Below are 19,107 nucleotides of genomic sequence, written 5' to 3'. Positions count from 1 at the left end.
TCTTTTCATATATTTGGCTGAGTTATTCTTTCCCTGGTGGTCAGCAAATCTAACATTTGGTGAGCGGCGAATCTAACAATAGTTGATGCATGGATACACTCAACTGAAAACTTTAGCATTAAAATTTTTAAGATTTAATTTATTTTTAGCGCAAAGTCAGATATACAGAGAGAGGAGACAGAGAGGAAGATCTTCTGTCCACGGATTCACTCCAACAGTGACTGCAACATCCAGTGCTTTGTGGATCTGAAGTCAGGATTCCTCCAGGTCTCCCGCACGGGTGCAGGGCCCCAAGGCTTGGGGCCATCCTCGACTGCTTTCCCAGGTCAGAAGCAGTGAGCTGAAAGGGTAGTAAAACTGCCGGGGTTAGAACCGGTGCCCTTTTGGAATCCCGGCACATTCAAGGCAAGGACTTTAGCAGCTAAGCCACCCCACCGGGGCCAGCATTATTACTTAATATAAATAGTTTTGTAATAATCAATAAAACCATGCTTTTCCTACATGAGCTAAATATTCTGTTAGAGGGATAACAAAATCACTAAAATGAGAGCTATTGTTGCATTATCTTAAGGAAATTCATTTATTTAACTGGTTAGGATTTTGACTTTAGTAACTGCACACAATTTGTTAGTAGGCTTGTGAGTTTTATAGGTTGCATTTTTTTTAAAGATTTATTCATTTTTATTACAGCCAGGTATACACAGAGGAGGAGAGACAGAGAGGAAGATCTTCCGTCTGATGATTCACTCCCCAGGTGAGCCACAGCGGGCCGGTGCGCGCCGATCCGAAGCCGGGAGCCAGGAACCTCTGCCGGGTCTCCCACGTGGGTGCAGTGTCCCAAAGCATTGGGCCATCCTCGATTGCTTTCCCAGGCCACAAGCAGGGAGCTGGATGGGAAGTGGAGCTGCCAGGATTAGAACCGGTGCCCATATGGGATCCCAGGGCTTTCAAGGTGAGGACTTTAGCCGCTAGGCCACGTCGCCAGGCCCTATAGGTTGCATTTTTAAAAGGTTACACTGACAGTTCAACATTATAGGACTAGCGCTAGTTCTTCCATGAAGTTTGGCAAGCAACAGGAAACTAATCCATGTACAGTGTTGATTCTGAAATAGAATTTCAGACATGGTGTATTTCCCGAATTTAGTAGCATTCATGTGGAAGTCACTTTTATCGAAAATAGAGTCCAGCTGCTAGGCCTGACTGCTCAGATAGCTCGGCCTTGTGTGGAGAGGGGATGTGGTGGCCTGCGGGAAGTGTTAGGGGCTGGGAAGAACAGGACACCAGCTTGGCCTCAGGGAGAAAGGGCTGTTGAAGGCCACGCTCTGGGAGGGGCTGGCAAGGAGTCAGTGTTTAAAGCTGTTCGCGCATCCGGCAGCCATCCTCAGATCCAGCCCAGGTGCAACAGGCCTGTGGCACCAGGGCGCCTTGGCAGCGGCAGGGATGGAGCAGCGCTTCTCACCTTCCCAGAAGGTTTGTCAGTCGGGTCACAGCAGCAGGGACGGGGGCCGGTGGGCAGACTTTGAAAAAACAGTTAAGAACACCTCTCCGGGGACACCGGTCAGCAGGTCCTGCTTCTGACTCTACAAGGCGTGCCAGATTGGCTGGGAGCAAAGACTCCATTTCAAGAACTCCGGACTTGCAGGTGGCCTGCGCCTTCCACGGACCCGGCTTTCTTTGTGATTCAGTTTGGGGAGGACACATATAAGGGTCCACAGCTCACCTGGAGGGGACCACCTTTAGGACGCCTTTCTGCCTCCCCATGGCACTACCTGGATCCTCTCACACCCAGGCCTAGAGCCTGGAGCCTCCTGCTCCCCCAGGAGACACCAATTCCCCAATTTTGGGACTCCAGGAGCCAGAGGGCGCTGGCAGCCCAGGAGCCCCGGTCTGTGCTGGGCTGCCCCAGGAAAAGGTGAAGCGGCCCATGAATGCCTTCATGATGTGGAGCTCCGCTCAGCGCCGCCAGATGGCGCAGCAGAACCCCAAGATGCACAACGGAGATCTCCAAGCGCCTGGGCGAGCAGTGGAAGCTGCTGGGCGAGGATGAGAAGCGGCCCTTTGTGGAGGAGGCCAAGCGGCATCTGTGCGACTACCCCGATTACAAGTACCGACCTCGGCTCAAGACCAAGAACACCGGCGCTGGGCTAACGAACTCCAGCCAAGGAAATGGCGGCCAGCCCTGGGGACCAGGTTTCGTGACCACCCCAGTGAGCAGGGGTTTTGGGTACCAACCCCCCAACTACTCAGCCTACCTACCGGGCCACTACAGCTCCTCCCACTACAAAGCCGAGGCGCCCCTGCCCTGCTCTGTCCCTCAGAGCGACCCAGAGCAGCTCAGAGCCAAGCTGCTACCTTCCTACACCCCCTACCCATCCCCTGCCTCCCCAGCTCACTACAGTTCCCCGCTGCCCTGCGCTCCCCTGCCCCTCACCCACCTCTGACCCACATGGATGTGGATCTAACAGTAGGACACCCGCCCGCCACACCTGTTTCTATAAAGCAGTCTTGAATTAGCCAAAAAAAAAAAAAAAAAACAAAAAAAAAACCAAAAAAAACAGAGTCCAAACATCTGGGGTTTCTTTCATGATCTCTAATCTTATGATACAAATCTTTTAACAGGCTGATACTAGGACTCTATGGTCATAAAAACAACTGAACTGGGCCCGGCGGCATGGCCTAGCGGCTAAAGTCCTCAGCTTGAAAGCCCCGGGATCCCATATGGGCGCCGGTTCTAATCCCTGCAGCTCCACTTCCCATCCAGCTCCTTGCTTATGGCCTGGGAAAGCAGTTGAGGACGGCCCAAAGCCTTGGGACCCTGCACCCGCATGGGAGACCCGGAAGAGGTTCCAGGTTCCTGGCATTGGATTGGCGCGCATTGGCCCGTTGCGGCTCACTTGGGGAGTGAATCATCAGACGGAAGATCTTCCTCTCTGTCTCCTCCTCTGTGTATATCTGGCTGTAATAAAATGAATAAAATCTTTAAAAAAAAAATAAAAACAACTGAACTGTTGTCAGTTTTCCTGCTCCATTAGGAATAGTGTATCTGACAGTATGAAATTGTATGTGTGTGGAACAAAGCCATTCATTTCGAGATGACTGCTAGAGTTTATACTGTCATCAGAATAGTTGGCCTACAAAGCTCCCTGATAATTTGTCAAAAAACCTTTTGTTTATTTCCATGGAGAATTGCATATTTTGGTGCTCAATTGCTCCAGCCAGCAGAGCCAGTACTGTGGACAGGGAGAGGGTCTGGGGATGAAGCATTCACAGGAGACCAGTGACGGTAGAAGTCTCTGTGAAGTCTCCCTTCACTGCTCCTTGCCCTTTCCTTATTTACTCTGCTCCCATCCACATCCTCATTTAGCAGGAGATTGGATACAGCTGAGTCCAATTAGTCTAGGTGTTTTGAGCCACAAGCCCAGCTCCTATTGCTGCCCAGCTTAATGAGCGCTAATTAACTCCTTAGCCCACAACACTCAATAGAGCCTAAAATACCTGTTTAACCTTCAAAGCTTCTCATTCAGCAAATGCTAATACACTTGCTTAGTTTGTTTGTTTGTTGCTATAATTACATCCTTTTTTGTCAAACTTGCTCATGTTTCATTCTCAAGTTGGGAGCTAGAAATGCTATAGTAAACTATATATGGTTCTAATTCTCCCTGATAGTAATTGTTTCAGCACCTGTTTCATTCTTTCAAAAATCTATTTTGCATCATGTTCTCACATCTGGTTTGGTGTTATATTTTTACAGTCACTTCCTTTATTATGGCCATTTACTTCATATTTATGTTTTTTTTTAAAGATTTTATTATTATTGGAAAAATGGATATACAGAGAGGAGGAAAGACAGATAGGAAGACCGTCCATCCGATGTTTCACTCCCCAAGTGAGCTGCAACGGGCCGGTGCGCGCCGATCCGATGCCAGGAACCTGGAACCTCTTCCAGGTCTCCCACACGGGTGCAGGGTCCCAAAGCTTTGGGCTGTCCTCAACTGCTTTCCCAGGCCACAAGCAGGGAGCTGGATGGGAAGGGGAGCTGCCGGAATTAGAACCGGCGCCCATATGAGATCCCAGGGCTTTCAAGCTGAGGACTTTAGCCGCGAGGCCACGCCGCCAGACCCCATATTTATGTTTGATATTTGTTATCTGTTATAAGTTATAGCAATAAATGGTCCATTTGTATAGATTGAGATTATTGTTTATTTATTGATACAGCAATTAAGAACAAAGCAAAACAAACATAAGAAACTTTTGGTATATTTAAAATTTCTAAGTTCAGGTTCAAGATCAAGGAAATTTTAACCAAAAGCAGGCACAAGAAAAAATGATTATGTCACAAAATTATCAATGTTGAGATTTCTGATGATATGGCCTAAGTAATTGTTATTATTCTCTATATATTTATAATCAATAAACTTTTTGTAATCAAAATCAGAAGTTTAATTTTAGAAATCTGTAACCTTTACAAACAGGTGTTTGTTGAGCTGAATGCCTTTCTTTAGGGGAAGCAGGAATGAAGGCTGTGGTTCAAATGTGTCTCTAAAGAACCCCAAACCACAGGCAATTAAAGCAAAAATAAACCAGTGTGATTGCCTGAAGCTCAGTAGCTTCTGCACTGTAATGGAAACCTTCCGCAATGTGAAGGGGCCAACAAGAGTGAGAGACACATTGCATTATTATGTGACTGCAACTCAAGAGCAAAAATGAAAAATATAGTTAAGAAATGGTTAAAGGACAGAAACAGGCAGTTTTCAAAGGATGAAATAGAAATGGGCAAAACTCAATTAAAAATGCCATTGGTTCGGGCCTTGGGTTTGGGGGCAACTGCCGCTCCTCACAGTGTGGCGGCTGTGGGGGGTGCCCCTGCCGGGTTGGATCCAATGCTGGGGGCTCATGCCAAAGACACTGCCGCAAGGCAGTGAACGAGTCCTCGGCCTCATCCAGGACCCAAGAGAGCTCTTTCCTCAGGGTAAGTGTACCATGAGGGAACTTGGGAACTGGGTTAAAATTCCTAGCTCCGCCCAGCTGCTAATATCTTGTGGCTGGGTGAGTTTGGGAGGGGTTCTGGCCTTGGGTTTGGGGGCAAGTGCCGCTCCTCACAATGTGGCGGCTGTGGGGGGTGCCCCTGCCGGGTTGGACCCAATGCTGGGGGCTCACGCCAAAGACACTGCCACAAGGCAGTGAACAAGTCCTCGGCCTAACCCAGTGCAGCCAGTGCACCAGATGGTGCCAGGCTTTGCCTGCTGGCCACCCAGCAGCCTCCTCTGGTGTTTTTAAGATATGTTTGCTGCCTGGGGACATCCATGACTAAGTCCAATTTTAGTGTAGGTGAGTAGTGAATCTTGGGTGATTCCCAGTGACAGGGTCATGAAAGTTTCAGGCATGCATGGGGACTGAGACCTGGTGGTTTGGAGGGAAGAACCCAGGAGACAATTACGGTTAGTCAGATACACCAACCCAATTCGGAATACAGAAATGGCCTGTTTGCCTAGAACATCACTGATCGTCACATACCAGTGCACCCCAATACCATGGATGGGGGCCTCTTTGTAGTGATGGGTACCATTACCCAACTGTTTTGTGGAGTGGTGGAGTGGTCACATTTGGCAGGGTCAAGACTGTATCCAGCATGCAAGAGAACTTGGTCTGGGGGTAGTTTCTATGGGGTTGTGTGGGCCCAACCCTGTGGAAATACAAGTTCCCCTAGTTGGACACCCTAAAAGGGTTGAGGTTCCCCACCAAGGGGTGCGTGTGCTGGAATGGGGGCTGCGTTCTATCAAGGAAACAGTTGCAGTCACCTGAGGCACCAGTGTGGGCAGGGATTGGATGCACCAGGCCAGGTCAGACCCAACACCATCTGGTGTCATGGAGAACCAGGGTAGATGTGGGACTGACTAGGCTGGGTCTCAACCCCTTACTGAGCCATGTGTGAGCTGTATGTGGGTATGGACGAGCCATGGCTGGGCTGAAACATCCAACAACAAGAACCAGAATGGGGTGAAAGCCAGCCAGGAAAAGCCACTGTTCCTGCTAGGACAGGAGGTGAACTGAGTAGGGTTGGCTCAAGGACCCCTTGGTATGTGCAAAATCTGGCACTGGGAGGGGTTCTGATGGAGGAGCCTGGGCAACTCCTCTGGCAGGACACAGTCCCTGCAGGTAAGCCCAGAATAGGCCATGGAAAGTTTCCCACTGGCACACATTCGGCATGGGTCAGGGGCAGACCAGACTGAATCAGTTCATGTCATCCACTGGCAAATCCGAACACCAGAACAGAGTGTGGGTTGAGCTGTCCCCTCGCTGGACAGCTACTCCCACTGGAGAGCGTGGGCTGGGATAGAGACAGACCAGACTAAGCAAGGCTGCAACACCTGTGCGCTGCATGTGGACTAGATCAGGGAAAAGTCAGGCTGGGCTGATTATTCCTGCGGGTGCAAGCATAAATTAGAGCGGGTGAGGGATGTTTGGGCTTGGCCGCAGCATCAGCTGGCAGAAACTGGCGCTGGGGACTAATTCTGTCAAGTCAAACCACAGAACCACCTAAAGAGTGCATGAACTGGGACAGAGAGACCTGGGAGGGAAAAAGTGGGTTCCCCATTTCTGGGTCACTAGTCCCGCGGGAGGGCATGAAAACTAGGACAGGGGCTGGGGTGGCTAGTCAGAGAGGCACTCAACAACATCCGTGAGGGCTGGATGGTTGAGTTGGTTAGATGGAACTAAGCTTTAATACCCATTGACAAGTACCAGAGCCAAATGGGATGGGGGACAGACTGGTCTACTGCTACACATACTGGCAAACCAGGGTAGGGAGCGGGCCTGATGGGGGTTATTGTGGGTCGCCCCGACTAGGCTGCAGCTCCCACTGGTTGATGTAAGGGCCGAATATGTGCTGGGCAGAATCAGACTGGACTGCAACACCCATTGGTTCCAGTGCAACTCGGGACTGAAAACAGAACCAACCCAGCAATTGCAACCACCAGCTGATCGGGGTGATGGACTGTGCCGGGCCCTGTGCTTGCTAGAACATACAAGAATCTGGTCTGGGAATACCTAAAGGTTTCTTTGGAGATCCCCCCAATTGAACTGCTGGACTCAGAACTGTAACCAAGAAAAGACAGAAGACAGAACAGGACAATCATTCATCTCAGCTATATGTTGGCAGCGAAATATGGGGCAAACGGAGACTTTATGATGGACCATATTAATCAGTGGACGACCTCATCGAGCGAAATGGGCAGCGATTCATAACTGGAGAACTATTAAAACCACTTGAGCAAATATCTCAGAACATGCCCCACATCCGGGATTTGGGGTGCGTGGGAAACCGGGTGGGGCTTCTCCCTCAATATTCCCCTTTACCTCAGATACATGATGGAAACAATATGGACATAATAGTATTACCCACTTCCCTATACCCCCTGAACCTTTTTGTTTTAACCGCAATTAACTATGTAAAGATTGTCAACAACAATACAATAAAAAAATTAAAAAATGTATAGATCTTTTAAAAAAATGATAAAAAAATGCCATTGGAAAAATGTAATAAAACAAAATCACAGTGATAATTTTAAATCACTCCAGAATTGCTCCCACCTGAAAATCAAACACCAACTAATGCTAATGAGAATGTGTGGGAAAAGTTACCCCGCCCACTGCCTGTGTGATGCAAATCTGTGCAACCATTTTGGAAGACAGTTTAGAGATCTCTTACAAATCTGAAAACAGACCTAAAGACTCAGCCATCACACTCCTGAAATTTACCCAAGACAAGAGGAATCCACATTCAAATGACTGGACATGTTTATTGCAGCTCAGTTCACAAGGAGTAAGCTAGAGAATCAACCCAGTTTCACCCACAGATGACTAGATAAAGCAAATGTGGTCTATATAATCTTTGAAATATGATACACAGTCATAAAAAGCATGAGACACTATCTTTTGTGACCAAAGGATGAAACTGGAAACCATCATGCTTAGTGAAACAAGCAAATCACAAATTGACCAATATCAGCTGTGTTCCCTGACCTGTGGTAGATAAATGCAGAATACAAAAAATACACAAAACACAGCGTTCTGTGTGAGCAAATGGGCATTTTGAGATTTGATTTTCACAATGTTCTTCATTCTTGAGGAATGCTTTCTCTCTCTATTTGTTGAATGCTTTACCTAATGGAGCTTCAAGCCTAGAAATTGGAAGGGAAATGAAGTATTTCATTGTGAAAGTTTTTAAACAATGAGAGGAGCATGGTGGGAACATGGGCAGGAGGAGAGGGAGGGATGAAAGTATCATTTGCTTCTAAATTTGAATTGTTAGATGCACCAATGGTGTTCACCTGACAAACATAGAATCTAAACAAGAGCAAAGCCGTGAACGAAGCAGCAGAGTAAACTCCATGTGAGAACTTGAGCAGAGAGCAGTTCATAGAAGCAGGTGTGTGAAGGCCGTGTAACCTCTGTGCTAAAGATGAACAAGCCGCCATGATGCACACGTCAACACTAATATAAAATAGAGTTAGTAAAAACAAAAAAAAAAAATGAAGTACATGTCTGTATCAGGATTGTTGGAAATGCAGGTTTGTAAAAAAATTTTTTAAGTAACATAATGTAACAGACAGAATATATTTCATTTCTTTTAAATGTAAACAGCTATATCATGGTTTTCACAATTCAGGATATGTCAGTATTTCGTGTGACTGCACCATACTTCAATCATACATTTTTTTGCCTGTAGAATATTCTTTAGTAGTTTTAAGTTTGTGCTATAATGAAAGATAGTATTGGATTTTTAGTTACATAGCTGTAGGAGAAAAGACTCTACATTAAAACTTCCCACTTCAACAATCCTCAATTCTCCAAACTGCTTGCCTTTAATTGTATCTTCATGGTAGTTGCTATGGGGTGCAGCCAGTGATAGCCAGCACCCATAGACAGTGGGCAAATGAAATTTGACTGGGTCCCATTTCCTCTGTCTTGATGATGGGTCCTAACAGCAATGAAATGTTAATTCCATCCTCAACCACTTCCCCCACATCCTAAATGAGCCAGGTTACTGGAAGTTCAATTAGTCTAGGTGTTTTTAGCTACAAGCCCAGTTCCTGTTCCTATCCATCCTAATGAGCACTGATCAACTCTTTAGCCCACAACATTTTGGTATTCGCTCCTGCCCACCTGTGACTCACCTATCAACTGAGAGGGGACGGTATTGTGTTGTCGTGGAACCACTCCCCTCACAAGCCCCTTTAAAACTCCCAGGAATCATGGGCACTCATTCACTCTCTGGCCAGGTGCTCCCATTACTCTGGCACCTCGACTCTTGGCTGACCCAGGACAGGTAATCCCCTGAGCATGGTCCCTGTGTACTGCTTGAATGAGGCAATGGTTATAATAATGTTGTTTCTGGTCTGTGTACTATCTGGAGTTCCAGGAGGGGTGAGGCCTAGCAGTAGTAGAATGTGGGCAGAGAAGCCAGGGAAAGGTGAATGTCTGCAGATTTGTAAGTGTGTCCAGGTTCTTTGTGAGTGTGTCCAGGTTATTCGTTGCATGCTCTTAGGATAACATATATTGATGGGGAAGCTGGGACATAGGTTTTCAGCTTAATGGATGGACTTACGGATAATGACCATTTGTTCCTTTTAGGATCATGATTGGGTGGATTATGATTGGGTGGATTGCTGTATGGACTTGTGATTTGCTATTGTGCTCTGTTGTCTTCAAGCTTGATTAATAAAGACTCCTTAACAAACCTTAGACATGTCTGGAGTGATCTTGCTTGCACCCTGCAACAGTAATGTGTATGTGTTCTGATTTCTCCAAATTCTCAGTAAGTATAGGAAGGTCTATTTCTTTGATTTTTTCCATTTGATTGGATATACAATGTCTTAATGTTGTTCACTGTTATAACTAATAAAAGAAAGATTCTTTTCATGCACAGTGTAAAAACACTGTGTTAAAATTTAAAGTTAGGTCCCAGTGCAGTAGCCTAAAAGCTAAAGTTCTTATCTTGTATGACCCGGATTCCCATATGGGTTCTGGTTCTATTTCCGGCAGCAGCCCTGCTTCCTATCCAACTCCCTGTGTGTGGCCTGGGAAAGCACTCAAGGATGGCGCAAAGCCTTGGGACCCTTACCCATGTAGGAGACCCAGAAGAAGCTCTTGGCTTTGGATTGGCTCAGCTCTGGCTGTTGTGGCCACTTGGGGAGTGAATCACCAGAAGGAAGATCTTCCTCTCTGTCTCCTCTCTATATATCTGACTTTCCAATAAAAATAAAATAAAAATCTAAAAGATGACAATAAAAGAAATTTCAATGTTGCATAGAAATGAGTCCTTGCACTCCAGTGCAGCTCCCTGGTTCACATGCCTCGGAAAGCAGTAGGTGAGTGCTCAAATACTTGGGCCCTGTCAGCCCTGCCAGGGATCTGAATGGGGCGCCCAGCTCTCAGCTTTGGGGAGTGAGTCAGCAGATGGAAGATTGTCTCTCTACCTCTCTCTCCTTCAGATAAGTAAGTACTTGAACCTTGTAATAGTCCTTTCTTTTATTCTGAGAAAGAAAAACAAAAATGAGACACTCCCCTTACTTGATTGTAGACTAAGACTATTAACACATAAGACTTTGTAAAGAAATAAATACATAAGTGAATGGATAAATGAATAAAGAAAGGCTAAAATGCTGATGAATAAAATAATATAAGCCATGTGATTAATCATCCTAAACTACTTAGGAAGCCAAAGTACTGAAAAATTCCTCAGTAAAGTGACACTTGTTTGTGGTACTGGAATCTTTACAGAAATAGAATTAGTTAAAATTGTACAGAATATAAATTCTCTTTATGCTTTGACATTAGGAAACCATTCATTGGTCTTTGTGGGAACACATTTCAGACATTAAAATGTGCACCTGACCTAAACAGACACAGTTTAAGAATTGTGTTGCTAAGCTGCCTTTGGCCCCACTTGCTGTCCCATGGAGCTGTCCCAATGTCAAGCTTGGCTGCCACACTCCACTGCAGGGACCCTTCCTTCTCCTGTACCTGACGCACTTCTGAACTTGAAAATTAGACAACAGCATTTACAGAAGCTATAATGAAGTTTAACTCACAGGCAAGTGTTTATTCCCTGTTCTTACAGAAATAAAATGTTGAAATTAGTTTTGGTCAATGACATGCCAATGTAATGTGAAAAACAATTTTAGAGGTAAATTCTTGGCATCCTTGTCTCTGCACAATATTCTAGTGAATTAAATAATTTAATGTGGCATATCAGCTCCATGGCATTAGCGCCTCTGCTTGTTTTAAATCCAAATTAAGGATGTGTTGACCTGTCACAACTCCTATGCACAAACTACACTGTAGTTCTTTACACCCCTGTGAGTTCATATCAATCATTTGGAAATAACATTTTTTCTTCTCAGAATGAGCTGTCACTGTTACTTTGAATTGTGGCACTTAAACTGGACTTGATCCAAATTTTTAGCAAGCCATTTGATTCATTGTATCAGAAAGCAATTGGTGTGCAAAACATATTTGTTATTTTGTTTTTGAAGCAAATACAATAATGTGTGTGCAAAGATTTCAGTAAAACTTTAAGACAGCTTCCTCAGATATATATTTAAATTCTTATTATCTCGTGTCTTCATGTTTTTTCATTCAGTTACAAATAATCAGCTGAGGGGTTTTCTGTGTTGGAGTCTCTAAATCATTTTTATTTGAAAGCAGATACAGAGAGAGGAGAGACAGAAAGAAAGATATTCCATCTGCTGTTTAATCCCCAATTGGTTGCAATGGCTTGAGCTGAGCCAATCCAAAGACAGGAGCCAAGAGCCTCCTCCGGGTCTCCCATGAGGGTCCAGAATCCCAAGACTTTGGGTCATCCTTGACTGCTTTCCCAGACTACAAACAGGGAGGTAGAAGGGAAGTAGAGCAACCAAGACACATACTAGTGCTCACATGGGATCCTGGCACTTGCAAGGCAAGGACATGAGGCACTTGGCCTCCGTGCTGGGGCCCAACCTAATTTGCTCCTTAAGATTGTGTTCAACCCTGGCCTGTGTCCTATCCAGCTGCTCCTCTCTTACCAGTTCTGTTTGGGACTATTGGTGTGAGCCTGTAGCATCCCACAAGGCTGCTGGTTGCTCCACTTCAGACTCAGGCACCTGCTAATTAACCATGCTATTGGAAACTGGCAGAAAGTGGCCCAAGACTTTAGACCCTGTACTTCCTGAAAGGAGAGCCAGGCTCCTGGATTGGCCTGGCCACTAAGGCCACAGAGATGTAAATCAATGGATGAAAGATCTCTCTTTCTGTTCTTTGGAATTTCCAATAAATTTTTAAAAATCTTTAAGAAACAAGAAATATGTGTCTAAGTTTTTAATTCATTCATATAAAATGCTTATTGACCCTCTACTATATGATAATACTATGTTGGACACTAACATCAAAGAAGATAAACATACTTGTGCACTCCTGAGGTTCATAGTCTAACATGAGATAATAGACATGAGTATAAAAATAACACAAAAGTCAGGTCCAGAAATATTCATTTATTTTGAGAATAATCAGATACAAATCAAGGAGATAAGATGATTTTTCTGATGAAGAAATACTAAAACTGCAAACTGACAGATGAAAACACATCAGAAAAAGTTTTAGACTTTGTATATGAAGTGAACAAAGTGCAGGTATAATTCATGTTACAGATGTAGGAGCAGAGCGATTCTACCCACCTTCCCTCTAAGGTTCAGATTTTCATAGGAGTGCACCAGGCAGGAGAAACCCATGCCCAAATTGTATGCACAAAAAATTGATGTAAAGTGTTTTGTGAACAAAACACAATGTTACATTTAGAATATAATGAGGTAAAGAATACAAAAAATATAAAATCATGCCTTTGAAGAGGAGTCCACACTTGACGTTATGGGATGATTAAACTGTGTGATTTGGTGTCCACAGAAATATATTTTGCAGGTTATTGACATTCTTCAAGAAAAGAAATAACATAACATTTAGATTTAAAGGGATCAAATGATTTTTCCTATAATGCATATGAATGGATGCCTTATTAGAATGAGATTCAATGTGGAAAAGACATTTAAAATTGAATTAGAGTTGAGAGGTGTACAAATAACTAGAATGTTCAGTTGTTAATGATGATAAAATGAAATAATTTTTAAAAGATTTATTTTTGTGTTGCAAAGTCAGATATATAGAAGTAGAAACAGAGAGGAAGATCTTCTGTCTGATAATTCACTCCCCAAGTGGTCACAAAGATCGGAGCTGCGCCTATCCAAAGCCAGGATCCCAGAGCCTTCTCCAGGTCTCCTATGCTGGTGCAGGGTACCAAAGCTTTTGGTCATCTGCAATTGCTTTCCCAGGCCACAGGCATGGAGCTGGATGGGAAGCATGGGTGCTGGGATTAGAACCAGTGCCCATATGGGATCCTGGTGCATGCAAGATGAGGACTTTAGGAAACATGCTACTGCACCAAGCCTAATGTATTTGTATCATTTTATATGAACAAATCCAGGATCCAATGTTCAAAATCAAAGAGCACTAGACAATGATTTTTGGGTTTTTGCCAGGTAAAATATACATCACTCTAGAACTATGCCAGCTCCTATTGTAATCTAACACTTAGAAAAAAATGAAGAAAGATGATGAGGTATTAGTGCCATGAACCTCAACATCATTTGGGCATGCATGCCAGGAAATGGGGAATATCCATCCCATGTCTCCCACCACCAAGACAGTTACTACAGCCATGAAACATCCCTAACATGATTGCAATACAACTCTCTGAGAACTGAAGAAACACCTTCTTCAACACACAACCATTTCAAAGTCATCAAATGACCTTGAACCCCCAATGAGCAGCTGAAAACTAGACAACTGTGACACCTGCTGACATCACTGACATTGATCAAAACTCGAGAAATCACTCAGATATTTCACTTTGGGTTCACTAGAACCAAAGTCAAGACTGACAACTCAGTTTATCTTTCAAAAATCTTTAATAAAACCTACCAGTAAAGAAGGAACTATTAGATATCCATGTAGAGCCCTAGGAAACACAAAGAACCAAAGAAGCACCTCCAAAGAGTACAAGTTCACCACAAAGATGTGCTTCTCTGAAGGAAATTAGGAAAATGCTTGAAAGTTCAAAAGCAATGGAAGTAATCCTAGTAAAATTCAGTGAGATTCAATAAGTTAGAGAGACTCAAGGAGGAAAATGAAAGTGATATGAGAAATTCAAGAAAAGAAAAAATTTCCAAAGAACCCAACAAAACATTTGAAGCTTAGAGACTAAATCTTTGAAAAAAAAAAAAAAAAACCAGATGTAAAGTAAAGAAAAGATGTAAAGTAAGTAAAGATGGCTCCTGCATTACTGGTATCCCTGATGGTCACTGGCTTCATCCCAGCTGCTTTTCTCTCTCTCTGTCTCTCTCTCTCTCTGTTTATTTTTAAATTATGTTTGTTGGAAAGTCAGATATACAGACAGGAGAAGAGAAAGAGAAGATCTCCTATCCACTGATTCACTCCCCAAGTGGCCACATCGGAACTGCGATGATTCCAAGCCAGGAGCCAGGAACTTCTTTCAGGTATCTCATGTGGGGGCAGAGTCCCAACTCTTTGGGCCATCCTTGACTGCTTTCCCAGGTCACAAGCAGGGAGCTGGAAGGGAAGTAGGGCTACTTGCAATAGCCTCAACCTCCATTCGGCCTTAGACATTTAGGCAGGGTGGGGTGGGGTGGACGGTGTAGGATTGCTAGATTTACGGGTGGACGCAGGGTGAGCATCAGTTGGAGGAGCCACTTTTTGGGGTCGCAGAGTGGCTAGGCGAGCGTCCCTGGCCGTGGGGCAGCCAGTAGGACTGCAGGGTGGCAGAGCAGGCTGCCTGCACATGCAGAAGGCAGGGAAGGGGGTTGGGGTGGGACGCCAGGCTTGCCACCCTGGCCATAGAACATACTGGGTGCTGGGGGACGTGTAGCTGGCTGAATATGCCTGGCCCTGGAGTGGCTGGCAGGGCGGGCTTGACTAGGAGTTGCAATCCAGAAACAATCAGACCAGCGGGGCGGTTGTGTTGGGTGTGCAGGAGTACTGGAAGAGCTGGCATGGCCCTGGCATGTGGCGGATAGTGGGTGGGACTGGGCATGGGGGAGCTGACCTGGCCCTGGAGCAGCTTAGTAGGGGGCAAGCTAGAGGCGGGAGTGTGGAGGGAGTGGAGCTGGCAGGAGTGCTAGAGGCAGGGTGGGCTCAGGGCCAGCGCTGGGCAAGCAGATCTGACCTGTTCCTGAAGCAGTGGTCATGGTGGCTGGACCTGCAGTCCAGAGGCCCTGGGGGATGCCAGCTTAGAGTGCCCAGCCTGGGAGTGGTGGTGGGCGATTGACTGAGTGAGCAGGATGGCGGCCAAGCGCTCTTGGTCCTGGAGCTGTTGTTGATGGGGTGGGTGTGATGAACTTGCGTGGGGTTAGCAGGATGACTACCAAGCCATTTGAAGCATGGAGGGACTGGTAGGAGGGCTGGGGACACTGGAGGCCCCACCTGAGCTCATCCGACCTGGTAGCGCCAAGGCTGGTCTGCGGGGTGGGTGTGTTGTGGGGACTCTGGCCAAGCTGACCAAGCTTTAAGGTAGCCTGAGGGACACTGTGGAATGTGGGCTAGAAAGGCAGGTTTTACTGGCCCTGAAGTGGTAATCCAGACAGCCCAGCCCTGGGGGAGGGGGCAGGGATGGTGGGCCATCCGTGGGGTGCTGTCCAAGTGTGCCATGCCCTGAAGCAGTGGACTCCACAGGAAGTCTGGGGACACATGGGATGTATTCTGAGCAGGCTCAGACCCAGACCCAGAGTGGCCATGTTGGAGTGCAATATAGGTGCGGGGGTGGGGGATGGGGTGGAGTCAGCTGAACTTGCTTAACCCTTGAGCAGCATGGAGTTTGCGGGGCCTGGGTGGAACGGGTGTAGGGTGCACTGGCCTAGGTGGCTTGGACTGCTTGACCCTGGAGCATATGGCTTGCTTGCTCCAGGCCTGTGGAGTACCTGGGCCTAGAACAATGGGAAAGGGCAGAGGCGCTGGAGGGATAGAGGCACGTGGAGCATCAGCTGAGCCCACCTGGATCTGGAGACGTTTGCAGGCATGACGGAAATGGATGTGTGTGAGTGTCTGTGTGTGTGTGTGTGTAAGTGTTATGGGGGTGTTATGGACCCTCATCCTGAAGTACACAGTGGTTGGGCTAGGGGTAAGGGGGTGCCAGCTGAAAAGGCCCATCCTTGTTACATCAGGCATGCCTGGCTTGCTAACGATTGGCAGGCACAGGGGAAACCACCTGATCTGGAGTGGCACGTGGGCTAGCAGCCTGCTGCAAGTGCCAGGTGGCTGACTGAACCCGGCAGGGTGGATGTGTTGGGTGTGTCAGGGTGCCTGGCCCTGGAGCAGGGGGCGTAGCAGAAGGGATAGAGGTGTAGGGGCATCAGCCTATCTGTTGTGGCTCTGGAACTAGTGCCAGGCAGGCTAAGGGTGCATGGGGTGCCATTAAAGTTGGCCTGGCCCTGCAGGGGCCATTGGGAAAGGACGCTACCGGTACAGGATGGGTGGAGAGTGCTGGCTGATTCTGCCTGCCCTCAAGCCACCTGTTGGCCAGTGGGACAGGCAGGCTAGTCAGGGCTCACAGGCTAAGCAGGTCTGTCCCTGCAGCAGCTGACATGGCAGGAGTGCTAGAGGCACTGTAGGCGCTGGGTAAACAGGTCTGGCCCTGAAGTACAGGCAGAGTGAGGGCTAGAGCACAAGTACACTGGCCTAGCCCGTGTGGCCTGACTCTGGAGCAGCAGGCATAGTGGAGGGGCTGGCCGGCCAGAGGCTCTCAAAGACACAAGCTGAACCTGCCCAACCAAGGAGCTGCTGGTGGGTGATTGGCTGTCTGGTGAGCCAGTTGGTGGCCCAGCACGCTTGGCCCTAGAGCTGTGAACAGGGTGGGCATGCTAAAGGCATAATGCAGGGGGTGAGGAGTGAAGGTGGTGAGGGCTACAGCCAAGCTGGCCTGGCCCTGGAGAGTCTGGCAGGTCAACGGGGTGTACCTGCTGTGGGAAGAGTTGCTCTGGTCCTGTCGATCTGGCCCTGAATCAGTTTTCTAGAAAGCAGGGTGGGTTGAGAAGTAGTGCAGGGGTCCCAAGCCAAGCCAGTGTGGCCCTGGAGTGACAGTCAATGACTGTGTGTGTGGGGGGGTGGCAAGGGGCGCTGCACATGCACACCTGCCCCTAGTGCAGTGAGCTTGGGTAAGGTGGCATGTTAGAGGTTCATGCTGTGTCAGCACCAGCTGACCCTGAAACAGCTGGCAGGCAGATTGGGATATGGGGGACATTGGCACAATCCCTGACTCTGAAGTAGCACAGATGGTGACCATGCTGTAGGACTGGCACCTCTGTCAGGGCACCTGGCCCTGGAGCAATGGGCAGGCTAGAGTTGCAGGGCTTGCAGCTGAGTGGGCCTGGACATGGAGTGATTGACATGGCCACCAGTAGGTCAGGATCGGCCTCAACACCTATGATAAGATAGCTGTGGCATCAGTGGCACTGGCACAGGCAGCCATGGGCCAGAAAGAGGCAGAGGCTGCGGTGAAGAAATCATTCATTTAACTGCTGTTTACAATTACATTTACAAAGTAACTGATTATAAGCCTCCAAATAAACAGTGAAGTTTTTGTTTGTGATATGTTCTCTTCAAATGAATCTTGCTTATTTTGTGGATTGATTCTAAGTGAAGTGGTGTCCCTTTGTAGAATCACAGTGTGTTCTCTCAGGGGTCCTATTTGGTGGAAACAGAAACCCTTTCAACAATGATCGCTATGCTCACATTGTACCATTTCTCATGGAGTCCACATCCAGAACAGGATGTCTGAGCTTCTAATTCCATCAGTGTCAGGGATCTCCTGGAGTCCCCTCCTCCCTGCCCCTGGCCTTTCACTTGACTGGCCATCATTGGGCCACTGCCTTGCTTGTTCAGCATCAATGGTAAGATGTGGGCAGGGCAGCGTCTAGTCCGGTGACCCAGCTGGGTGCTGACTGATTCCACAGCAGTGCTGTGAGCTAATACTGGGTTCTGTCAGAGCCACAGGCATACTTATCAGTTGGAGTTGAGAATTAGCCCAGCCATCCAGTCAGCACTGAGAACAACACAATTGTGTTTCTGGTTGGTTTATTGGACTTTATATAGAGACTCATCATACTTGACTAAAAGTGTACTTGTCAACATTTTAAAATTCACATTGTGTATTTACATTACACATTGTGCATTTATAAATTCACATTTTATGTTTATATAATTAATATAAGGCAGGAAGATGTAGGGCTGCTCTACAGAGACTTGGTATATTATGTCAGCTGTCTGAAGTTATCTAAATATATATTTTATGCATGCATGCATTTTTGTTTCACATGCTTCTAACATCACAGAGATTTGTAAATACTTCAAAGTCCTTCTAAGGTGCATAAGGAAAAGATTCTTATAAAACCTATTTAGGCAACAGATCCCCTAAGAGAAATGAAATATCACCATTGTTTTTTCAGTAATGCCTCCCTGCCAAAGTACCAGTTCCAACAGAGACCACCAGAATCATGAGAACAGGTGACCATGTAGGGCCTTATCTATGTGTTGTGGGACAGCCTCCTGGAGCTCAGCCAGCTGAATGAACAAAGTGCCCCCATGTGACATGCTGTGGAAAAGTCACACTTACAGCCTGGACATCCCAGGGACTGCATGAGGAAATTGTTGACTGTTACAACTTCATGTACCCTTGTCCTGAAGATGCAACCATGAGAAAGGAGGTGGTGTAACTGTGGGGATGGATCTCTGGTTGGCAGCTGATGTGCAGATATTTGGCAACACAGTGACACAGATCTGGTTGTGTTTGGAAAGTGAGTGCATCTTCATTTGCAGTTTTTGGAGCAGTCTTTGTGGAAGCACAACATGGTGCAGATATGTTCCATTGTTGCAGAGTGCGAGAGAGATCATGCCAGAACCAAGTGTAGGATGTTAGGAGGAGTCTTTATTGCCCAAGCTTGGCAACAGCAGCTCCTGCTACAATCCAGGAACCACTGCACTGCGTGGAGAAGTCAGGGGATTTTA

At 46.6% G+C, this 19,107-nt stretch overlaps 1 pseudogene; it reads left to right on the top strand.

Annotated features, from left to right (window-relative positions):
- Positions 1-1,759: 1,759 nt before the first annotated feature.
- On the top strand, positions 1,760-2,441 carry LOC101528450 (protein SOX-15-like; annotated as a pseudogene).
- The last annotated feature ends 16,666 nt before the right edge of the window (positions 2,442-19,107 follow it).

Source organism: Ochotona princeps, chromosome 6, assembly GCF_030435755.1.
Source record: "Ochotona princeps isolate mOchPri1 chromosome 6, mOchPri1.hap1, whole genome shotgun sequence".
NCBI classification, from domain to species: domain Eukaryota; kingdom Metazoa; phylum Chordata; class Mammalia; order Lagomorpha; family Ochotonidae; genus Ochotona; species Ochotona princeps.
This window is presented reverse-complemented; position numbering and strand designations above follow the sequence as displayed.